Raw genomic sequence first — 22,144 nt, forward strand, 5'->3', positions numbered from 1 at the left:
GCTCCTCATCACACTGATCGTCCATCTCAGCCCGGGATCACAACGCTGCGCTCCTCATCACACTGATCGTCCATCTCAGCCCGGGATCACAACGCTGCGCTCCTCATCACACTGATCGTCCATCTCAGCCCGGGATCACAACGCTGCGCTCCTCATCACACTGATTGTCCATCTCAGCCCGGGATCACAACGCTGCGCTACTCCTCACACTGATCGTCCATCTCAGCCCGGGATCACAGCACTGCGCTACTCCTCACACTGATCGTCCATCTCAGCCCGGGATCACAACACTGCGCTACTCCTCACACTGATCGTCCATCTCAGCCTGGGATCACAGCACTGCGCTACTCCTCACACTGATCGTCCATCTCAGCCCGGGATCACAGCACTCTGCTTCTCCTCACACTGATCGTCCATCTCAGCCCGGGATCACAGCACTCTGCTTCTCCTCACACTGATCGTCCATCTCAGCCCGGGATCACAGCACTGCGCTACTCCTCACACTGATCGTCCATCTCAGCCCGGGATCACAGCGCTGCGCTACTCCTCACACTGATCGTCCATCTCAGCCCGGGATCACAGCGCTGCGCTACTCCTCACACTGATCGTCCATCTCAGCCCGGGATCACAGCGCTGCGCTACTCCTCACACTGATCGTCCATCTCAGCCCGGGATCACAGCGCTGCGCTACTCCTCACACTGATCGTCCATCTCAGCCCGGGATCACAGCACTGCGCTACTCCTCACACTGATCGTCCATCTCAACCCGGGATCACAGCACTGCGCTACTCATCACACTGATCGTCCATCTCAGCCTGGGATCACAGCACTGCGCTACTCCTCACACTGATCGTCCATCTCAGCCCGGGATCACAACACTCTGCTTCTCCTCACACTGATCGTCCATCTCAGGCCGGGATCACAGCACTCTGCTTCTCCTCACACTGATCGTCCATCTCAGCCCGGGATCACAGCGCTGTGCTTCTCACACTGATCGTCCATCTCAGCCCGGGATCACAGCACTGCGCTACTCCTCACACTGATCGTCCATCTCAGCCCGGGATCACAGCGCTGCGCTACTCCTCACACTGATCGTCCATCACAGCACTGCGCTACTCCTCACACTGATCGTCCATCACAGCACTGCGCTACTCCTCACACTGATCGTCCATCACAGCACTGCGCTACTCCTCACACTGATCGTCCATCTCAGCCCGGGATCACAGCATTCTGCTTCTCACACTGATTGTCCATCTCAGCCCGGGATCACAGCGCTGCGCTACTCCTCACACTGATCGTCCATCTCAGCCCGGGATCACAGCGCTGCGCTACTCCTCACACTGATCGTCCATCTCAGCCCGGGATCACAGCGCTGCGCTACTCCTCACACTGATCGTCCATCACAGCACTGCGCTACTCCTCACACTGATCGTCCATCTCAACCCGGGATCACAGCACTGCGCTACTCATCACACTGATCGTCCATCTCAGCCTGGGATCACAGCACTGCGCTACTCCTCACACTGATCGTCCATCTCAGCCCGGGATCACAACACTCTGCTTCTCCTCACACTGATCGTCCATCTCAGGCCGGGATCACAGCACTCTGCTTCTCCTCACACTGATCGTCCATCTCAGCCCGGGATCACAGCGCTGTGCTTCTCACACTGATCGTCCATCTCAGCCCGGGATCACAGCACTGCGCTACTCCTCACACTGATCGTCCATCTCAGCCCGGGATCACAGCGCTGCGCTACTCCTCACACTGATCGTCCATCACAGCACTGCGCTACTCCTCACACTGATCGTCCATCACAGCACTGCGCTACTCCTCACACTGATCGTCCATCACAGCACTGCGCTACTCCTCACACTGATCGTCCATCACAGCACTGCGCTACTCCTCACACTGATCGTCCATCTCAGCCCGGGATCACAGCATTCTGCTTCTCACACTGATTGTCCATCTCAGCCCGGGATCACAGCACTGTGCTCCTCATCACACTGATCGTCCATCTCAGTCCGGGATCACAGCACTGTGCTTCTCCTCACGCTGATCGTCCATCTCAGTCCGGGATCACAGCACTGTGCTTCTCCTCACGCTGATCGTCCATCTCAGTCCGGGATCACAGCACTGTGCTTCTCCTCACGCTGATCGTCCATCTCAGGCCGGGATCACAGCACTGCGTTTCTCCTCACACTGATTGTCCATCTCAGTCTGGGATCACAGCACTGTGCTTCTTCTCACACTGATCGTCCATCTCAGTCCGGGATCACAGCACTGTGCTCCTCATCACACTGATCGTCCATCTCAGTCCGGGATCACAGCACTGTGCTTCTCCTCACGCTGATCGTCCATCTCAGTCCGGGATCACAGCACTGCGTTTCTCCTCACACTGATTGTCCATCTCAGTCTGGGATCACAGCACTGTGCTTCTTCTCACACTGATCGTCCATCTCAGTCCGGGATCACAGCACTGTGCTCCTCATCACACTGATCGTCCATCTCAGTCCGGGATCACAGCACTGTGCTTCTCCTCACGCTGATCGTCCATCTCAGTCCGGGATCACAGCACTGCGTTTCTCCTCACACTGATTGTCCATCTCAGTCTGGGATCACAGCACTGCGTTTCTCCTCACACTGATTGTCCATCTCAGTCCGGGATCACAGCACTGCGTTTCTCCTCACACTGATTGTCCATCTCAGTCTGGGATCACAGCACTGTGCTTCTCCTCATACTGATTGTCTATCTCAGTCCGGGATCACAGCACTGTGCTTCTTCTCACACTGATCGTCCATCTCAGTCCGGGATCACAGCACTGTGCTTCTCACACTGATCGTCCATCTCAGCCTGGGATCACAGCACTGCGCTTCTCACACTGATTGTCAATGTCAGCCCCTTCAATACCAGGCGATCTTCCGTTTTTTTTAGTTTCCATTTTTTCCTCCCCTTCATAACTTTTATTTTCCTGGCCACGTAGCTGTATGAGCCATTTGATGGATGATTAAATCAGCCATCAAGTGCGGGGAAAGCTGTAGGCTCGGCGTGCGAGCCCACATCAAAGGCAGGGACACTACCTTTGACATATATGTACGTCAAAGGTAGTGAAGGGGTTAAAGAACAATATTTGAAAGAAAAACGACAGTTCACGTTAAAATATCTAATTGCCTACTGTACCATCTTTGTAAATGTCATTTTCCTTCACTTTTACTCCTTTTTTTCGTGTTGTGATCCTAACACTGCTCTGCCTCACTTCTGTGACGAGATGTCATCACGTCAGATGATCACAGCCTCCCGGAGCTTCTGTGCCTCCCCGCCGTGATCTGACGACGTCTAGAGACTAATGGTACCGTTACACCTAGCGACTCACCAGCGATCCCGACCAGCGATATGACGCGGTCAGGATCGCTGGTGAATCGCTAGGTGGTCGCTAGTGAGCTGCCACTCAGGCAGATCTCATCAGCGACATCGCTGGGGACGGGGATCGCTACTTACCTGTCAGACGCGGTGATCCTGCGTCCTCCCGCACGCGTCGCTCGTCTGCGCCACAGGAAGCCCAGCAGGAAGTGACCGACGAGGAATGGTCCAGGAGCTTCTCGCGCGATCAGCGATAACCAGCGGGGGAGCCGGTTGGAGGTAAGTATCACATGCAGAGATATCGCTAGCAATATCGCTGCTACGTCACAAAATCGGTGACTTTACAGTGATATTGCTAGCGATATCGCAGTGTGTAACGGGGGCTATAAGGGAGGGGAGAAGTTTTCTCTCTATTAAGGAGATTATACTACAGTGTCACAGAAAATAGTGAAAGCGATAGAAGAAGTAAATTGTTTGATGAAGGTGCATTTATTAGGCCAGGGGTCCCCAACCTTCTTTTACCTGGAGAGCTTCAATTTAGCTCTGAGAAAAGGCCACAAGCCACGTTCTATGCAAAGAAATCATAGATGTTATATAATTAAATAATCGTCAGTTGGGACTTATGGCCGCTGTCGCCGAATCCCATAAGGCACCGCGGCAGTGTCAGTTGCACAGGCGCAGTTTGTAGGCTATTACTACGCGTGCGCGGGAATAGCGGTGATGTGTATGTCACTTGCGCCTGCGCAAGTGACATTCACGTCACCGCTATTCCCGCGCATGCGCATTAACAGCCACAGCTGTACACTCTACCCATGATGTGCAGTAACAACGCGGGTGTTACTGCGCCTGCGTGGGGAATAGCACCACACTCCCGATGCAATAGCATCTTGCCTATTTCTTTTATAGGAAATAAAAACAACTGAAACAAGAGGTCGCAGGCTATCTCCCTGACTAGTGCTTCAGACGCCACTGTCTATATTGGCCACTGCGTCTCTGGGGTTAAGCTGGTAGCTGCCTGTGGTTGCAATGATGGAAACCATCCAGCACTCAGTGTATGAAGAGCAGACAGCTTCTGAGCACTCTCCATACATAGGGATGCGACCATATATCAGTCACTGGCTGTTAAAGGGTTCTTGTGGTTCTGCTGAATTCTGTATTGGGAGGTGGGCGGCCCAGGAGACATCACGTCTACAGATGTGGGCACCATTGGCAGGTATCATGGTATTAATTACCAGTCCTGTTCTAATGAAGAGGACAGGTGCACACGTCCCAGCAGGCATCTGTAGAAGTGACATTACCGGTGCCGCTCTCGTCTCGATGTGGAAGTGAGCAGTGATGATATAATCCCAAATGGCACAGACTTTCCAATAGAGTTAGATTAATGTCTGATGGATTATTCCTACTCTGCTCACCTCCGGAGGTGCCAGTGGCGTCTTGTCTGCAGATGCTTGCATGCTTGTGCCATCTGTCCTAATGAGTAGGACATGTGCACGATACCCACCTATCACACATGTCCTGTTGTGTCTCAGTAAACATGAATTCGCTAGCGCTCCTGACCCCCCCCCTGATATGTGAGTGTAGCCGGAATAATCCTTTAACATTTAAAGAGTAACTGTCAAGTTTTCTTTTTTTTTTTTTTTTCATAAATCAATTTGAAAACAAGAAACTGTGTAATATCAGACAAAATTTGCTTGTTTCTCCTCTTCAATTGATTTTTCTGTCTTAAATTTCTGTGTAAGAACTGTAAAATTTGTATTGAGTTCTATGGAGAACTGTAACTGTCCATTTTTGGAGCAGTTGCAGCTGTGTCGGCCTCTAGCTCCTCCCTCCATAGAGGTTTATAAGCACCAACTGTCATCCACCTCAGTAATGAGGAAATCTGCCTTCACTGAATATAGGTTTTACCTGTGATTTGAGAGATAAAAAAGCAGATTTCTCTGACGAGATATGACAAAGTTAGTTATTTACGCATGTACTATTGATATATTAAATAAAATAAAAGATGGCTGTTACTTTTTAATCATAATTATGACTTGCTTACTTCACACCCAAAAATACCTTTTACTGGAGGAGAGAATATGGAAGAGTCAGATTTGTGGAATTGGGGGAGCCGAGAAGTTGATTAGTATGGATGGGGGGGGAGTAACAGGCATTTGGGAAAGGGCAGTGGCCATGCAGTACTGAGGACTTTGGCAAACTAATAAGTTGGGAGACGATGACGCCACCAGCGGGGATGCAGCAGCACATTTTTTTTAAGCTGGACATTCTCTTTAACTGGGTTTTCTATTTAAGCAATAGGAATGGGGATGTTTTGGCCATGATGATGGATCAGTGTTTGTACCGATGTGTGGCAGAGATGAGTAATGTTTCAGTTTCTCATTATTGCTGGTGTGTGGCTGCAGGGATATTTGGTATATTCGTAGTGATATGAGATTTAGTTTTCTGTTTACGTCTCTCTTCAATTCTCAGTCATTGCAACAATACTGTCAAAATGTCAGCCACGACAGCAGAAGCCGTCAAGCTCCATTGTGATTTGTTGGCATCGGTCATACAAAATACCAGACCATGCTTCATACTCTGTTTTAAAGAGATTGTCCAGTGTTCATATTATTTCTTAGATTCAGAGGATCGGCGTGCACTCGGTCTGTTTTCGCGGTGGTGGTGCAACGGGGTGCGTGACCCCAAGATCCGAGGCAAGAGAAATTCACCGCACACTCTTCATAGGTGCAAAAAAGTGTATTTGTAGGAGCGAGTAAGACAGAATTATAGCTCATGCTTGACAGCCAGACAGGCGCGGGAGCGCCAAGAACACCTGCACCGACAGCACTGCACATACTTAGTGCAACATCATACCTTAAAGAATCTTTCTCTGTCTTGCTCAAACCACCAAAAACGACTTGGCGATAAAGACCTCGGTGGGTCGAAGCATCTAAACTATATATGTGTGTGTGTATATATATATATATATATATATATATATATATATATATATATAGTTAGGTCCATATATATTTAGACAGAGGCAACATTTTTCTAATTTTGGTTCAAGACATTCATTGTGTTAATTTTAAACAAAACAATTCCGATGCAGTTGAAGTTCAGACTTTCAGCTTTCATTTGAGGGTATCCACATTAAAATTGGATGAAGGGTTTGGAGTGCTCCTTAACATGTGCCACCCTGTTTTTAAAGGGACCAAAAGTAATTGGACAATTGACTCCAAGGCTATTTCATGGACAGGTGTGGGCAATCCCTTCGTTATGTCATTCTCAATCAAGCAGATGAAAGGCCTGGAGTTGATTTGAGGTGTGTACACACACACATACACACACACACAACCCACACCTAGGAAAGTTTTCTTTATGCAAGTATGTACACAGATATATTTTAATCTACAAAATGTGTGCAGATTTTTTTTTGTTGTTGAAGTATTATTTACCCTTTTGTTAGGTTTAAATTGAATAAATTGCTATAAATTCTACATAGGTATATTTAGAATTTAAAAAAAAATAAAAAAAGCCACCTGTGTTTAGATCTTCACTTAAGGGATTTTCCAGGACTATAATATTGATAGCTTATCCTTACTGAGGAAGCCGATGATCGCAGTGTCCTCTTCATTGCCTACAAGGCACTGCTCTGTACATTACTTAGGGTCTGCGCTGTAGCACCGAGCACAGGCAGCACCATGTGTATGGCGTTGTGCCAATTCAGGAAGGAAACTCATCAATAGGCTGATTGGTGGGATGCTGGTAGTCGCACCCACGCTGATCTGATATTAATGGACAGTCCTAAGAACAGGGAAAGACTAGTCAATCTCGCTGGCATGGGATCAGGCAAATTGCATATTAATGTGCGAGGTCCCTGTAGGCGGCCGTAAGTCCTCCCTCTCCCACAATATGGGGCTTCTGTAAGGCACCATATTGTGGAGAAACTCTTGCCTAAAAGCGATGGTTCATTGCCTACTATCCAGGGCTGTGAAGTCAGTAAGCCAAAACTCCGACTCCTTAATTTCCCGGATTTCCGATTCCCCAGCAATGGTCACTATTGAGCATGTACATCAAGTACAGTGCAGATTCATCTCAGCTAAAAGCCGAGATCCTTAGATCAGGAACAGAACAGACATTTATAGGACATTTCATAACTTTCCTAAGTTCTTATGAAAACATTCACAGCACATCCTGCATTGTACTACTGTACCCAGTTTATTATATATTTTAGGAGTCTGTCCATTTTATACTGATTTCACAGCTATGATACTATCGCCCCAATATGGCAATATAAATTGTACAGGGAAAACCCTTTGTATGTTTCTGTGTGAAAGCATCGGCCTAGGGAGGCACTGTATGGCGGTATAGACTTCTATAACTGGCTAATTCCAGCTCGGTGCATATCTCACTCTATGACTTTAGTTATGTGCTGTTCCCTCTTTCCCCCTATGTGACCATCTGGGTGGTATAACTGATGGCTATAGCATGAATCGATGCATAGTAAGTTCCCAGTGTTGGGCATAGGGCATGGCACATACGCAGGGTGTAGTGTTACAGAAGGAGGCATGTGTCCTTGTGCTGACATCTAAGATCAGCTGTGTTGCAACACAAGGAGCCGGGCTGTTGCTCAGTATTTGTGCGCTTCACTGGTTTAGTATTTGGCTACTGTACAGACTTGTACTTTAGACCTCACGTGTCAGGAGACTGCTGGCTTTCCATAACCTTTACAGTCACTGATAACAATACTTCTTTTTGCCACATGGCCTTCAAAACATGAAACCTGTGATCTGTACATTAGCGGCAATGCAGATTTTTTTCTTTAGGAATTGATTTTTTTTTTTTTTTTAAAGTTCAACCAGATACAGCGTAAGGTTAAACATTACAGGGGTTGTCTTATCTCGGTCAGTTGTGGCACATCCACAGAATAGACTTAAAGTGTAACCGGCGTTTACATTTTTATTTGATAAATCAATAATACACATAAAAATATGTAACTTTGTAATATATCTAATCAGAAATACTTTCTTCTTTCTCTGCCAAAATTGATCAGTCATAATCAAAAATCTGTGTTCAGCGAAGACTCTCCCATTACTGAGAAAAAAGATGGCAGATACTATAGAGACAATTCTAAGTAAACAGAAGGGAGGAGCTAGAGGCCAAGCTCCTCCCTACTCCTCCCACCTGTCTATCCAGAATCTCATCTGCAGCCACCATCTCCTACTTCAGTAATGGGATAGTCTTCACTGAACACAGATTTTACCTCAAAATTGAGAACTTTGATAATGAGTGATCAATTTTGGCTGAGAAAGAAGCAGATTTATCTGATGAAAATATTTTACACAGTTGCTTATTTTCATGAGTACTATGGATTTATAAAATATAAATTAAAACCACTATTACACTTCGACCCCTTCACTACGTTGGACTTACCTATATGTCCTGGCAATCATGTCGACACAGGAGCTGTGCGCACAATGTCACTGTCTGGTACCCTGTTTACATGACCGTTTAAGACCCTAAATGCCACAATTGAGAGATCACAACGAGGCTCCCGGGCTCCCTCACCTATCCGATCGGCGCTCCTGCGACGTCATCACAAGTTCCTGATGGTTGCCATGATGACCCGAGGTTGTCATGACGACATCCGGACTACCAATCTAAGGAAAGCCTTGTTAGACTATGCTCAGAGCAGGGTCTTAGAGGCTTCTGTCAGTGCAGTACTGACTGATGAAATGTTTGCAGCGCTGGTGTTATACCAGCAATCAGTGATAAGTTAACCCCTTCCCGACATACATGTGCTTCTCACAAAATTAGAATAACATCAAACAGTTAATTTATTTCAGTTCTTCAATACAAAAATTGAAATTCATATATAGAGTCATCACAAACAGAGTGATCTATTTCTGTTTATGTTGATTATGGCTTACAGTCAATGAAAACCCAAAAGTCATTATCTCGGTAAATTAGAATAATTAACAAAAAGCACCTGCAAAGGCTTCCTAAGCATTTAAAAAGGTCCCTTAGTCTGTTTCAGTAGGCTCCACAATCATGGGGAAGACTGCTGATTTGACAGATGTCCAGAAGGCAATCATTGACACACTCCACAAGGAGGGTAAGCCACAAAAGGTCATTGATAAAGAAGCTGTCTGTTCAGAGTGCTGTATCCAAGCATATTAATGGAAAGTTGAGTGGAAGGAGAAAGTGTGGTAGTAAAAGGTGCACAAGCAACCGGAATAACCGCAACCTTGAAAGTATTGTTAAGAAAAGGCCATTCAAAAATTTTGGGGGGATTTACAAGGAGTGGACTGCTGCTGGAGTCATCGCTTCAAGAGCCACCACACACAGACGTATCCAGGACATGGGCTACAATTGTCTAATTCCTTTTGTCAAGCCACTCAAGACCAATAGACAGCGCCAGAAGCGTCTTACCTGGGCCAAGGAGAAAAAGAACTGGACTGTTGCTCAGTGGTCCAAGGTGTTGTTTTCATTCAGATGAAAGTACATTTTTCAATTCATTTGGTAATCAAGGTCCCAGAGTCTGGAGGAAGAGTGGAGAGGCCACAATCCAAGCTGCTTAAGGTCTAGTGTGAAGTTTCCACAATCAGTGATGGTTTGTGGAGCCATGTCATCTGCTGGTGTAGGTCCACTGTGTTTTATTAAGAACAAAGTCAGCACAGCCATCTACCAGGAAATTTTAGAGCACTTCATGCTTCCATCTGCCGACAAGCTTTTTGGAGATGGAAACTTCATTCTCCAGCAGGACTTTGCTCCTGTCCACACTGCCAAAAGTACCAAAACCTGGTTTAAAAGCAACCGTATCACTGTGCTTGATTGGCCAGCAAACTCACCTGACCTTAATCACATAGACAGCTGCTGGATAGTCCCCTGTATGGGGAGGCTATTCTCTTAAATCTCAGGTCAGTTAAAAGACGTATTGGTGGTCATTAAGGGGTTAAATCATTTTTCAAGCTTGTGTTATAAAATATTCTAATTTACTGAGATAATGACGTTTGAGTTTTCATTGGCTGTAAGCAACAATCATCAACATTAACAGAAATCAACACTTGAAATAGATCACTCTGTCTGTAATGACTCTATATAATATGTGAGTTTCACTTTTTGTTTTGAAGAACTGAAATAAATTCACTTTTTTGATGATATTCTAATTTTGTGGGAAATATATGTGTATGTCATGGAAGGGAAGGGCTTACTGACCAATGAAGTATGTATACATTATGGTGATCGCCCGGCCCACACCTTTGCGTGGGCGATTGCCGCCGGGTGTTCAGTTTACATGTCAGTTGACCCTGGCAGTTCATCCCCCTAAATGCTGCGATCGACATCAATCGCAGCATTTAGATAGCGGGCAGAAAACCAATTCTTCACCTTCTGTTGATTTCTTCATTCTTCCTCACAAACACCACATTAAGGCTCAGCTCACATTTATCATCAGCTCTGCCATGAGTGCTTACATCTGTGTTTTCGTCTAAATCTCTGAAATACATGATTTAGACGGAACCTCCAGTGGAAGATTTCTCAAAATGAGGCAGATGGATGCACTGTAGACGTTGTGTGGTCTATGATTCTGTGGTGTCTGTCTATTTATAACAGTGCGGTCAACCATAGTTTTGTGCACTTCTGAAAAGGACACCGCTGAACAGAGGCCAGAGGGAGTCCCGAGTAACTCTGCTGCCTCATTATAGTGAATTGATTCTTCGGGGGTTTCATCTGAATCACGTCATTCAGAGATTTAGATGGAAATCTCAAAGTAAGTGCTCAGTGTAGAGCGTAGGATAAAAATGATTCATAATGTTTTGTAAAATGTTCACAATAATAATAATAATAAATAATCTTTATATAGCGCCAACATATTCCGCAGCGCTTTACAGTTTAACAGTTTCAAAACACAAGTCATAAGTGACAACGTTAATATACAATAATTAAAGCAAAATAAAACGAGATAAGACGATATAAGACGACCCTACTCGTGAGAGCTTACAATCTACCATGAGGTGGGGGAGATACAAAGTACAGGTGTGTATTTACAATTGTATATTTACAATGAAGGTCCAGCCATCTTGAGGGAGTGAAGGATGGATGGAGATAGTGAATGGGCTATACACGCACACTTACACACAGAATGACTTTGATTAGTGAACGTGATAAGCCGCTCTGAACAAATGTGTTTTGAGGGAGCGCCTAAAACTATGCAAATTGTGGTTAGACCTAATTTCTTGGGGTAGAGCATTCCAGAGGATAGGAGCAGCATGGGAGAAGTCTTGGAGTCAGGAGTGGGAGGTACGGATTAGTGCAGAGGTTAGTCGTTTGCAGAGCCCAGCGATCGGCTAGGCCGATAGACAGAAATGAGGGAGGAGATGTAGGGGGGTGCCGCACCGTGGAGAGCTTTGTGGGTGAGAACAAGTACTTTGAATTGGATCCTATAATGAATGGGCAGCCAGTGTAATGACTGACGAAGAGCGGACACGTCCGAGTACCGATTAGCCAGATGGACGACCCTGGCTGCTGCATTAAGTATGGACTGGAGAGGGGATAGTCGAGTGACGGGAAGGCCAATTAATAGAGCGTTGCAGTAATCCAGGTGGGAGTGGATCAATGCCACAATGAGGGTTTTTGTTGTTTCCATGGTGAGAAAAGTATTAAGTTACGTACCGGTAACGGTATTTTTCGGAAGCCCATGACAACACCACGAGAGAGGGGATCCGCCCTTTAGGAACAGGAAACCTACAGATACAAAAAGGGCGGCACCTCTCCCACGCATCAGTTGGTTTACAGAGCTTGAGAGGCTACCATGGTTAGTACACAACATATGATATATACAACCTATCTACCCTATATAGCAGAAATATATATTTTTTTTTTTACACCATCTCCCACATACCGTAAATTGTGGACAATCTTCTAAAGGAGTGCACCCCTATATGTGAACAAGGGAGGGAACTAAGGGTGCTGTCATGGGCTTCCGAAAAATACCGTTACCGGTACGTAACTTAATACTTTATTCGGACTCCCATGACAGCACCACGAGAGAATTACCGAGATGTAAACTAATTTAGGGCGGGACTACAGCCTGCAGCACCCTTAGCCCGAAGGTGAGATCTGAAGAGGCACCCATATCTAATCGATAGTGGTTAAAAAAGGTGTAAGGAGATAGCCTCCCGTCTGCTATTTGAAGGAGACGTTCTGTTGTCCGCATCAGGGCGTCGGAGCGGGTTCCACCTTGGTGGTTGATATATGCTACCGCTACCTGGTTGTCCGAGAGTATCCTCACGTGATGGCCCTGTAGGTACATAATGAGTTTTTTGACTGCCTGCTCTATCGCCAATAGCTCTCTTTGGTTGGATGAGATCTCCGTATTCGAATCCCACTGTCCCTGTACCACTATGTCCCCCATATGGGCCCCCCAACCGAAGGGACTAGCGTCTGTGGTTATAACACGGGTTATCTGCGTTATCCAGGGCACCCCTGAGGCTAGGTTCTCATCATCGAGCCACCATCTAAGCGATGTGACAGTCGAGGGGCTTAGCAACAGTTGACCTTGTAAGGAGTGTCTTAAGGCCCTGCTATTAAATAGGACATCCTTCTGAAGGGCTCTAGTATGGAATTGTGCCCACCTAACTGCTGGGATGCATGAGGTTAGAGATCCCAACAGGGACATGGCCTGTCTGAGGGTCATAGAAGGATTATCAACCGCCCAAAGAACCTGCTGCTGTATCTTTTGCATTTTATCCAATGGCAACAGACACTGCTGAGTTTCTGAATTTAATAGTACGCCTAGAAACTTTTGTATTTTTGAGGGCTGGAGTCGGGATTTCTCGTAGTTTAATATCCATCCGAGGTTTTCTAACCTGGACTTAGCTCTTTCTATCTGGGATGTACAATGGCCCCCTGATTTTCCCACAATTAAAAAAATCATCCAAATATGGAACAATCAGGATGTCCACCTCCCGTAAATGCGCCATCACTTCGGCCACTATCTTTGTAAATACCCGGGGCGCTGCAGAGAGACCAAAGGGAAGGGCTCTATATTGATAATGACGGACTGTGCCGTCTATTGAAACCGCCACCCTCAGGAACTGCTGGAAGTCTGCATGGATAGGTACATGATAGTACGCATCTTTCAAATCTATGACTGCCATAAAACACCCTTTAAACAATATTTTTATTGTCGTATTGATGGACTCCATCTTAAAAGTACGGTTCACCAAAAACTTATTAAGGAAACGTAAGTTAATGATCGTTCTAAATGTCTTATCAGGTTTTTGGATCAGTAATAAGGGAGAGTAGAACCCTCTTCCTCTCTCAGCTTCCGGAACCTCTATCAGGACGTTTTTCTGGCATAGGCTCAAGACCTCCGCTTCTAAAGCTGCTTGTTCAAGGGGTGAAGATCTTAAAGGAGTGGATTTAAAGGTATCCCGCGGGACCTGGGTAAACTCCAATCTAAGCCCGGTGGATATTACATTGCGCACCCAGTCACTATTTGTAATCTGTGACCATGCCGGAAGGAAGGATGATAGTCTACCTCCCACGGGAATTGCTAGTCATTGATTCTGTCTCTTTTGATCTCTAGACGAGCGTCTAAACATGTAGCCCGTACCTCTTCTCCTTCTATCTTCCCATCTGGGACGGTCTCTAGTAGGCGAAGAATTGGGCCTTCTCCCCAGACGGAATCTCCTTCTACCAAATGGGCGTCGGTAGGATGTAGGCCAGAGATTTGGGAATTTTTTCTTGTCGTCCCCAGCCTTCTCAAGCAGTTCGTCCAGGACTGCGCCGAACAAATATTCCCCCTTACACGGAATAGTACAAAGCTTCGCCCTGGTCTGAATGTCTCCCTGCCAGCACTTTAGCCACAGGGCTCTACGAGCCGCATTAGAGAGACCTGCTGCTCTGGCTGCCATTCTTACTGCATCCGCCGAGGCATCTGCTAGGAAGGCTGCTCCCTCTTGGATTGTTGGTAGGGCCCCAAGAATTGTTTGTCTTGACGTACCCTGTTTTAATTGTGACTCCAACTGGTCCAACCAGACCATCATGGACCTGGCTGTGCATGTTGACGCCACTGCTGGTCTTAAGGAACCGGCTGCCATCTCCCAAGTATTCTTAAGGAAGGTGTCTGCCTTCCTGTCTAGGGGATCTTTAAGGGATCCCATGTCCTCAAAGGGCAGCGAGGATCTTTTCGATGCCTTTGCAATGGCCGCATCTAATTTGGGGGCCTTGTCCCAAGTATTTACTGCCGGATCGTCGAAGGGATATCTGCGTTTGAGGGCTGGTGGTAGCGACCCTCTTTTATCCGTTTTTTTCCACTCTCTGTGGATTAGATCCTGGATCTTCTGATTTAACGGGAAGACTCTATGCTTCCTCTGCTCCAGCCCCCTGAACATGACATCCTGCATGGATAATTGGGGCTTAGGCTCCTCTACTTCCATTGTCCCTCTGACTGCTTTGACCAGCTTGTCTACCCGGTCAAGAGGCAGACAAAACTGCCCAGAGTCCTCTTCTCCTGAGGGAGATGAAGCCTGGGAGTCTCTACTTCTCCTCCATTCTGCCGAGGAATCGGACTCCACCGGGACCCCGCCCTTTATAGTTTCCGGCTGGGACAGTGACTTTAGGGTTTCCTTCATTTCTGCCCTAACAATGTCTCTCAAACTCGCTGCTACCGCGGGCGACTCTTCCGCCACTGTCTGCTGAATACAGGGGGGGCACAATCTTTTGGGGCATGAGTCCGGTAATGGGCATGCACAGAGTGCGCATTCCCTGTGTTTAGTTTTACTTGAAGCCTTCTTCCCCCTAGAATAAAGCACAGAAGGGGGGCCCCGTCACTGAGTGAACTTTCACGAAGATCACTTACCAGTGCCACTCTCAAGTACCGGAGGATGAGGGGGATTCTTCTCAGACGATGCTCCTGTCTGCTTAGAGGAGCTTTTATGGCTGGACTGGTCATTTCGTCCCGCACGTTCACTGTCACGTGACTTTCTTTTTCTGCTTGACCTGCCGAAGGTCATCCAGGGGCGGCAGAGATGTTTGTCGCTGCTGCCGTCGTTGCTGCTGCTGCCGCCGCTGCCGCTGCTGCTCATGCTCGCTCTCCATTACTGCTCGCAATAATGTGGCCAAGGCAAGGCACCCTGCCCGGGTCCTGCCTATATACCCCTCCTCCGGACAGCAGTATGCGTGCCGCGCCCCTCCCCCCCTAATAGGGCTCCCTTCCCCAGCTGGCGCCGCACCCGGCCGGAGAGCCGACGCTCATCGGCGTTTGCGATGGGCGCCGCCATCTTGTTTTTCTCGCGCATGCGCAGTGGCGCCGCCGACCCGGAAGCACCTCCTCCGGCTGTCCCCTGACGTCACCGCGACCCCGCCTGACCGGTAGTCACGCGGGACGCCCGGGAGCTTCGGGATACCGCGCTCCCCGGTCGCAGCGTCCCCCGCAGCGCGCCGGCCACCGCATCAGCGCCGCCGGATCCGGGGGCCCCCGGGGGGAAACATACTCACCGGCGGCGGCCTTTATTCTGGAGTCGGACATCCTCCGGACGCCTCTCCCTGCTGACTACGCCACCGCCGTGCTACCCATCCTGGGCCACCGTGACGTCTTCCAGGGATCCGCACCAGGCCGAGGTAGGAGACCCCCCCCCGCTACCTGTATCGGCCGGCCGGCCTGGGATCCTGGTCTTCTGTAGGATCCCGTCCCTTCAGGAACAGGAAACCAACTGATGCGTGGGAGAGGTGCCGCCCTTTTTGTATCTGTAGGTTTCCTGTTCCTAAAGGGCGGATCCCCTCTCTCGTGGTGCTGTCATGGGAGTCCGAATAAAGGGCGGATTCTAGAGATGTTCTTTAGGTGTAAGCGGCAAGAGCGGACAAGAGATTGTATATGGGATGTGAAGGAGAGATTGGTGTCAAACATAACACCCATACAGCGCGCCTGCTGCCGGGGAGTTATTGTGGTACCACCCACGGAGAGGGAAATGTCAAATTTAGGGAGGTTAGTAGACAGCGGGAACAGAAGAAGTTCAGTTTTGGAGAGGTTGAGTTTCAGATAGAGGGTGGACATGATTTTGGAGACTGCGGACAGACAGTCACTGGCGTTCTTTAGTACAGAGGGGGTAAGGTCGGGGAAAGACGTATATAGTTGTGTGTCATCAGCATAAAGATGGTACCGAAAACCAAATCTGCTGATGGTCTGTCCAGCTGGGGCTGTGTAGAGAGGGAAGAGAAGGGGGCCAAGGACAGAGCCCTGAGGTACCCCGACAGCAAGAGGAAAAGGAGATCAAGTGGAACCAGAGAACAAAACACTGAAGGAGCGGTCAGAGAGATAGGAAGAGAACCAGGAAAGAGCAGTGTTCTTAATGCCTAGTGACTGGAGCCTAGAGAGTAGGAGATGGTGGTCAACAGTATCGAAAGCTGCAGATAGGTCAAGAAGAATGAGCGGGGAGTGGTCAGTTACGTTTTGCTGTCAGAAGGTCATTGGTCACTTTGAGTGCAGTTTCAGTCGAATGTAGGGGGCGGAAGCCGGACTGTGAAGGGTCTAGAAGGGAGTGAGTGGAGAGGTAACTGGTAAGGCGGGAGTAAACTAGGCGCTCCAAAAGTTTAGAGATGAAGGGGAGATCGGAGACTGGTCTGTAGTTTGTGCAGGATGGGTCAAGAGCGGGTTTCTTTAGTAATGGAGTAACGATGGCGTGTTTGAAGGAGGATGCCTGAGGAGAGGGAGAGATTAAAGATTGCAGTTAGGTGGGTTGTGACAACTGGAGAGAGAGAGAGAGAGAGAGAGACTGGCGGAGATGTGAGGGAATGGGGTCGGTTGTGCATGTAGTCGGACGACAAGAAGAGAGGAGTCTGGAGACTATTTCTTTTGTAATGGGATCAAATGTGGAAAGTGAGCCAGGGGAGATGCAGGAAGGGATGGGAGTCACAGCACTTGGTGGATGGGAGCAGATTTTCTGATGGATATTATCTATTTTTTCTGTAAAGTGGGAGGCCAGGTCATCCGCACAAATGTCTGTGATAGGGGCTTGTGCTTTTGGCCTGAGGAGGGAGTGAAAAGTGTTAAAAAGTTTCTTGGGGTTGTTGGCTAGTGAGGAGATCAGGGTGGTGAAGTAGGTCTGTTTGGCGAGGTGAAGGGCAGGTTCTTAACATAAATTTGAAGTGGATGAAGTCTTCTGGTGTGCGATTTTTTCTCCATAGGCGTTCAGCACTCCTAGAGCATCGCTGGAGAAGTTGAGTTTGCGATGTGAGCCAGGGCTGTTTTATTCTGTGCTTGGAGGTTCTGAGGGTGAGGGGAGCTACTTGGATAAAAGCTTCAACTCAATTCACAAAAAAGAAAGTCCCCTCTCAGATTCATCGTCTGTTATCGGAAATATAGGGGGCTTCCACTTTACTGGTAGTGCAAAGGCTCTTGAAAATCTCCTAAGGTTCCTTAGGGTAACACCTAGCGACTCACCAGCGAGCCCGACCAGCGATATGACGCGGTCAGGATCGCTGGTGCATCGCTAGGTGGTCGCTAGTGAGCTGCTACACAGGCAGATCTCACTAGCGACATCGCTGGGGTCGGGGATCGCTACTTACCTGTCAAACGCGGCGATCCTGCGTCCTCCCGCCCGGCTCCACGCGTCGCTCATCGTCACAGCAGGAAGCGCCGCAGGAAGTGACCGAAGAGGAATGGTCCAGGAGCTTATCGCGCGATCAGCGATAACCAGCGGGGGAGCCAGTCGGAGGTAAGTATCACATGCAGCGATATCTCTAGCAATATCGCTGCAACGTCACAAAATTGGTGACTTTACAGCGATATTGCTAGCGATATCGCAGTGTGTAACGGGGGCTTTACCCCCCCCCCCCCCCAAAGAAATTCAACAAATTTTGTGCTCCCCCCTCCTCCCTCTGAGCCCACACAGCGTGCCTTAGCCACATTTAGCATCCAATTTTTTGGCATTTCTGTAGCCATGAGAGCTCGACTAATTTACCGATGCATGTCTCCAGAAGCACAAGCTAGGCATAACGTACTAGGCACAATAGCAGATGTGCAATTTTACTCAGCAACATCACTGCTGCTTGTTTCTGGGAAAACTCCCATGGAGTCAAATCATCACTACACATGTGGATAAATTCCCCAAAGGCATATAATTACCAAAATGGGGTAATTTGAGTGGGGATTCTGGTCTTCTAGCACTTAAAAGGAACCTGTGAGCAGGATTGTGCTCAGTAACCTACACAGTGTCAGGTCGGCACCGTTATACAGAATAAAATGATACCTTGGTTGATGAGTTAGCTAATCGTAGTGCAGAATGCTGACAGGTCACTGATCCGTCACTGATCCCTCACTGACCTGCCCCCTAGTTTGCATAATGAATATACTAATGTATCTGTAAAAAAAACCAAACAGGTCATTAAATCAAAATGGCGGTGCCTGCGCACTTTCTCTTATTGGTTAGTGCCTACTATCTTCCTGTGTTTCAAAGGAAAACAAATCACCATCAATATGGCGCCGTCGGGTGTTCCTGTGCATTAGTATCTATCACGTTCCCATAGATGCTACTGCACAAGCGCCGCCTCTGGCTCCTTGTTGCTGCAGCCAAAGAAATGTACACTGCTACGTAATAGGGCAGCACTGTGCCTCAGTGGATGGCACTGCAGCCTTGCAGCGCTGGAGACCTGGGTTCGAATCCCACCAAGGACAACATCTGCAAGGAGTTTGTATGTTCTCCTTGTGTTTACGTGGGTTTCCTCCGGGTACTCCAGTTTCCTCCCACGTTCCAAAGACATACTGATAGGGAATCTAGATTGTGAGCCCCATTGGGGACAGTGATGATAATGTGTGCAAAACTGTGAAGCGCTGCGGAATATGTTAGTTCTATATAAAAAAATAAAGATTAAGAAGCAGCGTTTCTCAGTACGGGATACATGCTACTGCACAAGTGCCTCCGACGGCTCCTTGTTAAAAAATTACATAAAACAAAATGGCATCAGAGTCAGACAAGCTGAGGTCTGCGGCACCATCACCTCATTGTTAGCCAGCAACCACGTGTCCCAGCGTGGTCACAGAGCTCAACCAGAAACAGGAAGTCGCGTTCGGGTGACGCGGCCGGGACCTTTCACCCGGAGTACTTCCTGGGGTGGGTACCAAAGCTGCAAGATTGATTGCTGATTGATTGCTTAAGGATTGATTGCTGGTCAGCCACAGCTTCCCCGGTGTCAGAAGCGTCCCCAGGAGCACCACACCAGGATTGAACCGCTGGACGCTGCAGCTTGGTACACAGGTCCCAGGATTCCATGACAAGTCGGCACAGCTCTATCAGAATGGAGGATTCCACAGTCTCTAGGGGAGACCTTTTGGATGACATTCTGCTTCTTGTTCCGGTACCCTTCAATTTCCTCTGAGTAGTGAGTGCGCTACAAGAATGTCATTTTAATAATAGGAATCCCTCTCTGTCCTCTTGCTTTTTTGGCTAGGATCAACCTAGAAACTGCACAGGGAAATCGAAGCACAGAGCCTGTGCTCTGTGAGGTTAGGGATTGTCTAGTACATTGCCCAAGAAATTGTGGCAATCATGTATTAATGATACCATTGCAAATGAGACCCCAGATTTCTCATCCACCTTAAAAACTCTCATCAGGACGGAGGTAGAGAATTCACTAAGGTTCCGGTCCCACTCGAGTAAGCACCCCGCCGGGAGCTTAAACATCTCCCACGTCGTCGGCTGTAGACTCAGACGAAGGGGTTTTGGAGGATTCTTCCGAGTCATCCTAATCGGAATATGACTCAGGAGTAGGCTATTGTTTCCCGCATGAGGAGGTGGACAATTTAGTTAAAGCCATGAGGTCCATCCACAATGGGTCTGGTCGACCAAAAAGTCAGTCCAGGATGTAATGTTTGGGACTTTGGAGCAAAAGAAGCATAGATCCTTTCCTATTAGCGAGTAAGTGCTCAATCTCATTAATAAAGAATGGGAAAGGCCAGACAAGAATGGCCCACTGCCATCTTCCTTGAAAAGGAAGTACCCCTTTGAGGAAGAAGCTACGACATTCTGGAATAAAGCGCCAAAATTGGATGTCGCTATAGCCAAAGCCTCAAGAAGGTCATCCCTGCCCTTTGAGGATGTGGGCTTATTGAGAGACCCCCTTGATAGAAAGGTTGATGCCTTCCTCGTGGAGGGGTTAGACAACAACCACTAGACTGATTTCATCAACCACGGTATCATTTTAATCAGTATAACGGCGCCAACCTGACACTGTAGGTTGCGCAGCACAATCCTGCTGACAGGTTCCCTTTGAAGGATAATGAGTTGAAGGATTGCTGCTTCCAATAGGAGGCACTAGAGTTCAAGTCATCTTCCTCTCCAAAGAGAGAATTTGCATATATAGGCTCTGAAAATTGATCAGCAAGAATTCCTGATGGCACAAGACTGTTTTTGTGGGTTCCACTGCTGGGATATGCATCTAATGGACATTTCTAGGATATTTTATCAATATACTATACATGTTCCAGATGGGATAGCCCTGTACTGTTAAACCAAACAAATACAGTAGCACTCTGTAGCGCTATAATAGCATGCAAACATGAAATATGAAAATTGAGTTCCATTACTGCACTAGGTAATATGAAAAACTGAGAATACTTAGCGCATAATCTGCCAATTCATGTGTACCTGGCAGCCACAATAAGGCGATTCTCGTTGCTAGGACCTAATGTCAATCCTCTCTTAGACTAAAGTACACATGAATTGCCAATTACACATGCCGAGTACACATGAATTGGCCAATTTATGTGCTAAGCATTCTCAGTTTTTAATATTTCTAGTGCAGTAATGCAGTTCAATTTTCATATTTCATGTTTGCATGCTATGGCACTACAGAGTGCTACTTTGTTTGGTTGTATAGGGAGATGGCTACTCGTAGTTAAGCACCTGTTCATACCTAATTTCTGTTTGGATGTTACTGTCAGTCTTTTGATATTTGTATGCATTAGCTTTCTGACTGAGCGCTCCGCCCCTTAGCCTTAGGCGTTAATTGCAGCAGGATCCTTCTTCCCATAGAGATGTAGACTTTAGTCTAAGAGAGGATTCACATTAGGCAAGTCCTGACTATGAGAATCGCCTTATCGTGGCTGCCAAGTGCACATGAATTGGCCAATTTATGCGCTAATCAGTCTCCATTTTTCATATTTTTTAGTGTAGTAATGCAAATAATTTTTTTTATTTCATGTTTGCATGCTATAGCCCTACAGAGTGCTGCTTTATTTAGTTGTATAGGGAGATGGCTACTCTTAGTAAGCCCTTGTTCATACCTAATTTCTGTTTGGATGTGTCAGTCTTTTGATTTGTAGCCCTATACTGTTGATATGCCATAATCACTTCCGGGGATATTGATTTACAGCCTGTTGTGCACTCATGCTGTCCTCATGCTGCAGAGCAGACTGTTAGTCAAAGTGCGAGGGAGAACTGACTGTAAAATGCACTGTGACTCTAATCGCTCCCTGCACTGCCCCGATGACAGAAAGTTTACGGCTGCATGGAGAATATAATTATATTTTCTCCCTGTAGCCATTGCTCTTTGAAGGCAGGCTGGCTGGCTGACTTTTATTGCTATTTACGCAGATTAACCCTATATCTGCTGGTAAATATTGCATTTCTATGTGATGGGTTCCCTTTAAATGGACTTTTCCATATAGTATCCAATGCGTGGCCAAGAAGTGCACCAACGTCTGTTTTTAAACCAGATCATTGCAGCTTTTACATTGATAATGCCTGCACAGTTTTGAAGGTAAATTTCTCCTTCGTCTCATTGGGGGACACAGATACTGT

General features: G+C 47.4%; 1 protein-coding gene across 2 annotated transcripts in view; it reads left to right on the forward strand.

Moving 5' to 3' along the window:
• SUCLA2 (succinate-CoA ligase ADP-forming subunit beta) overlaps positions 1-22,144 on the forward strand; it is a 125,824-nt gene that overhangs the window by 548 nt on the left and 103,132 nt on the right. The gene's annotated exons all lie outside the window — the stretch shown is intronic.

This window comes from Dendrobates tinctorius, unplaced genomic scaffold (genome assembly GCF_039654945.1).
Source record: "Dendrobates tinctorius isolate UK_male_01 unplaced genomic scaffold, ASM3965494v1 ptg000064l, whole genome shotgun sequence".
Classification (NCBI taxonomy): domain Eukaryota; kingdom Metazoa; phylum Chordata; class Amphibia; order Anura; family Dendrobatidae; genus Dendrobates; species Dendrobates tinctorius.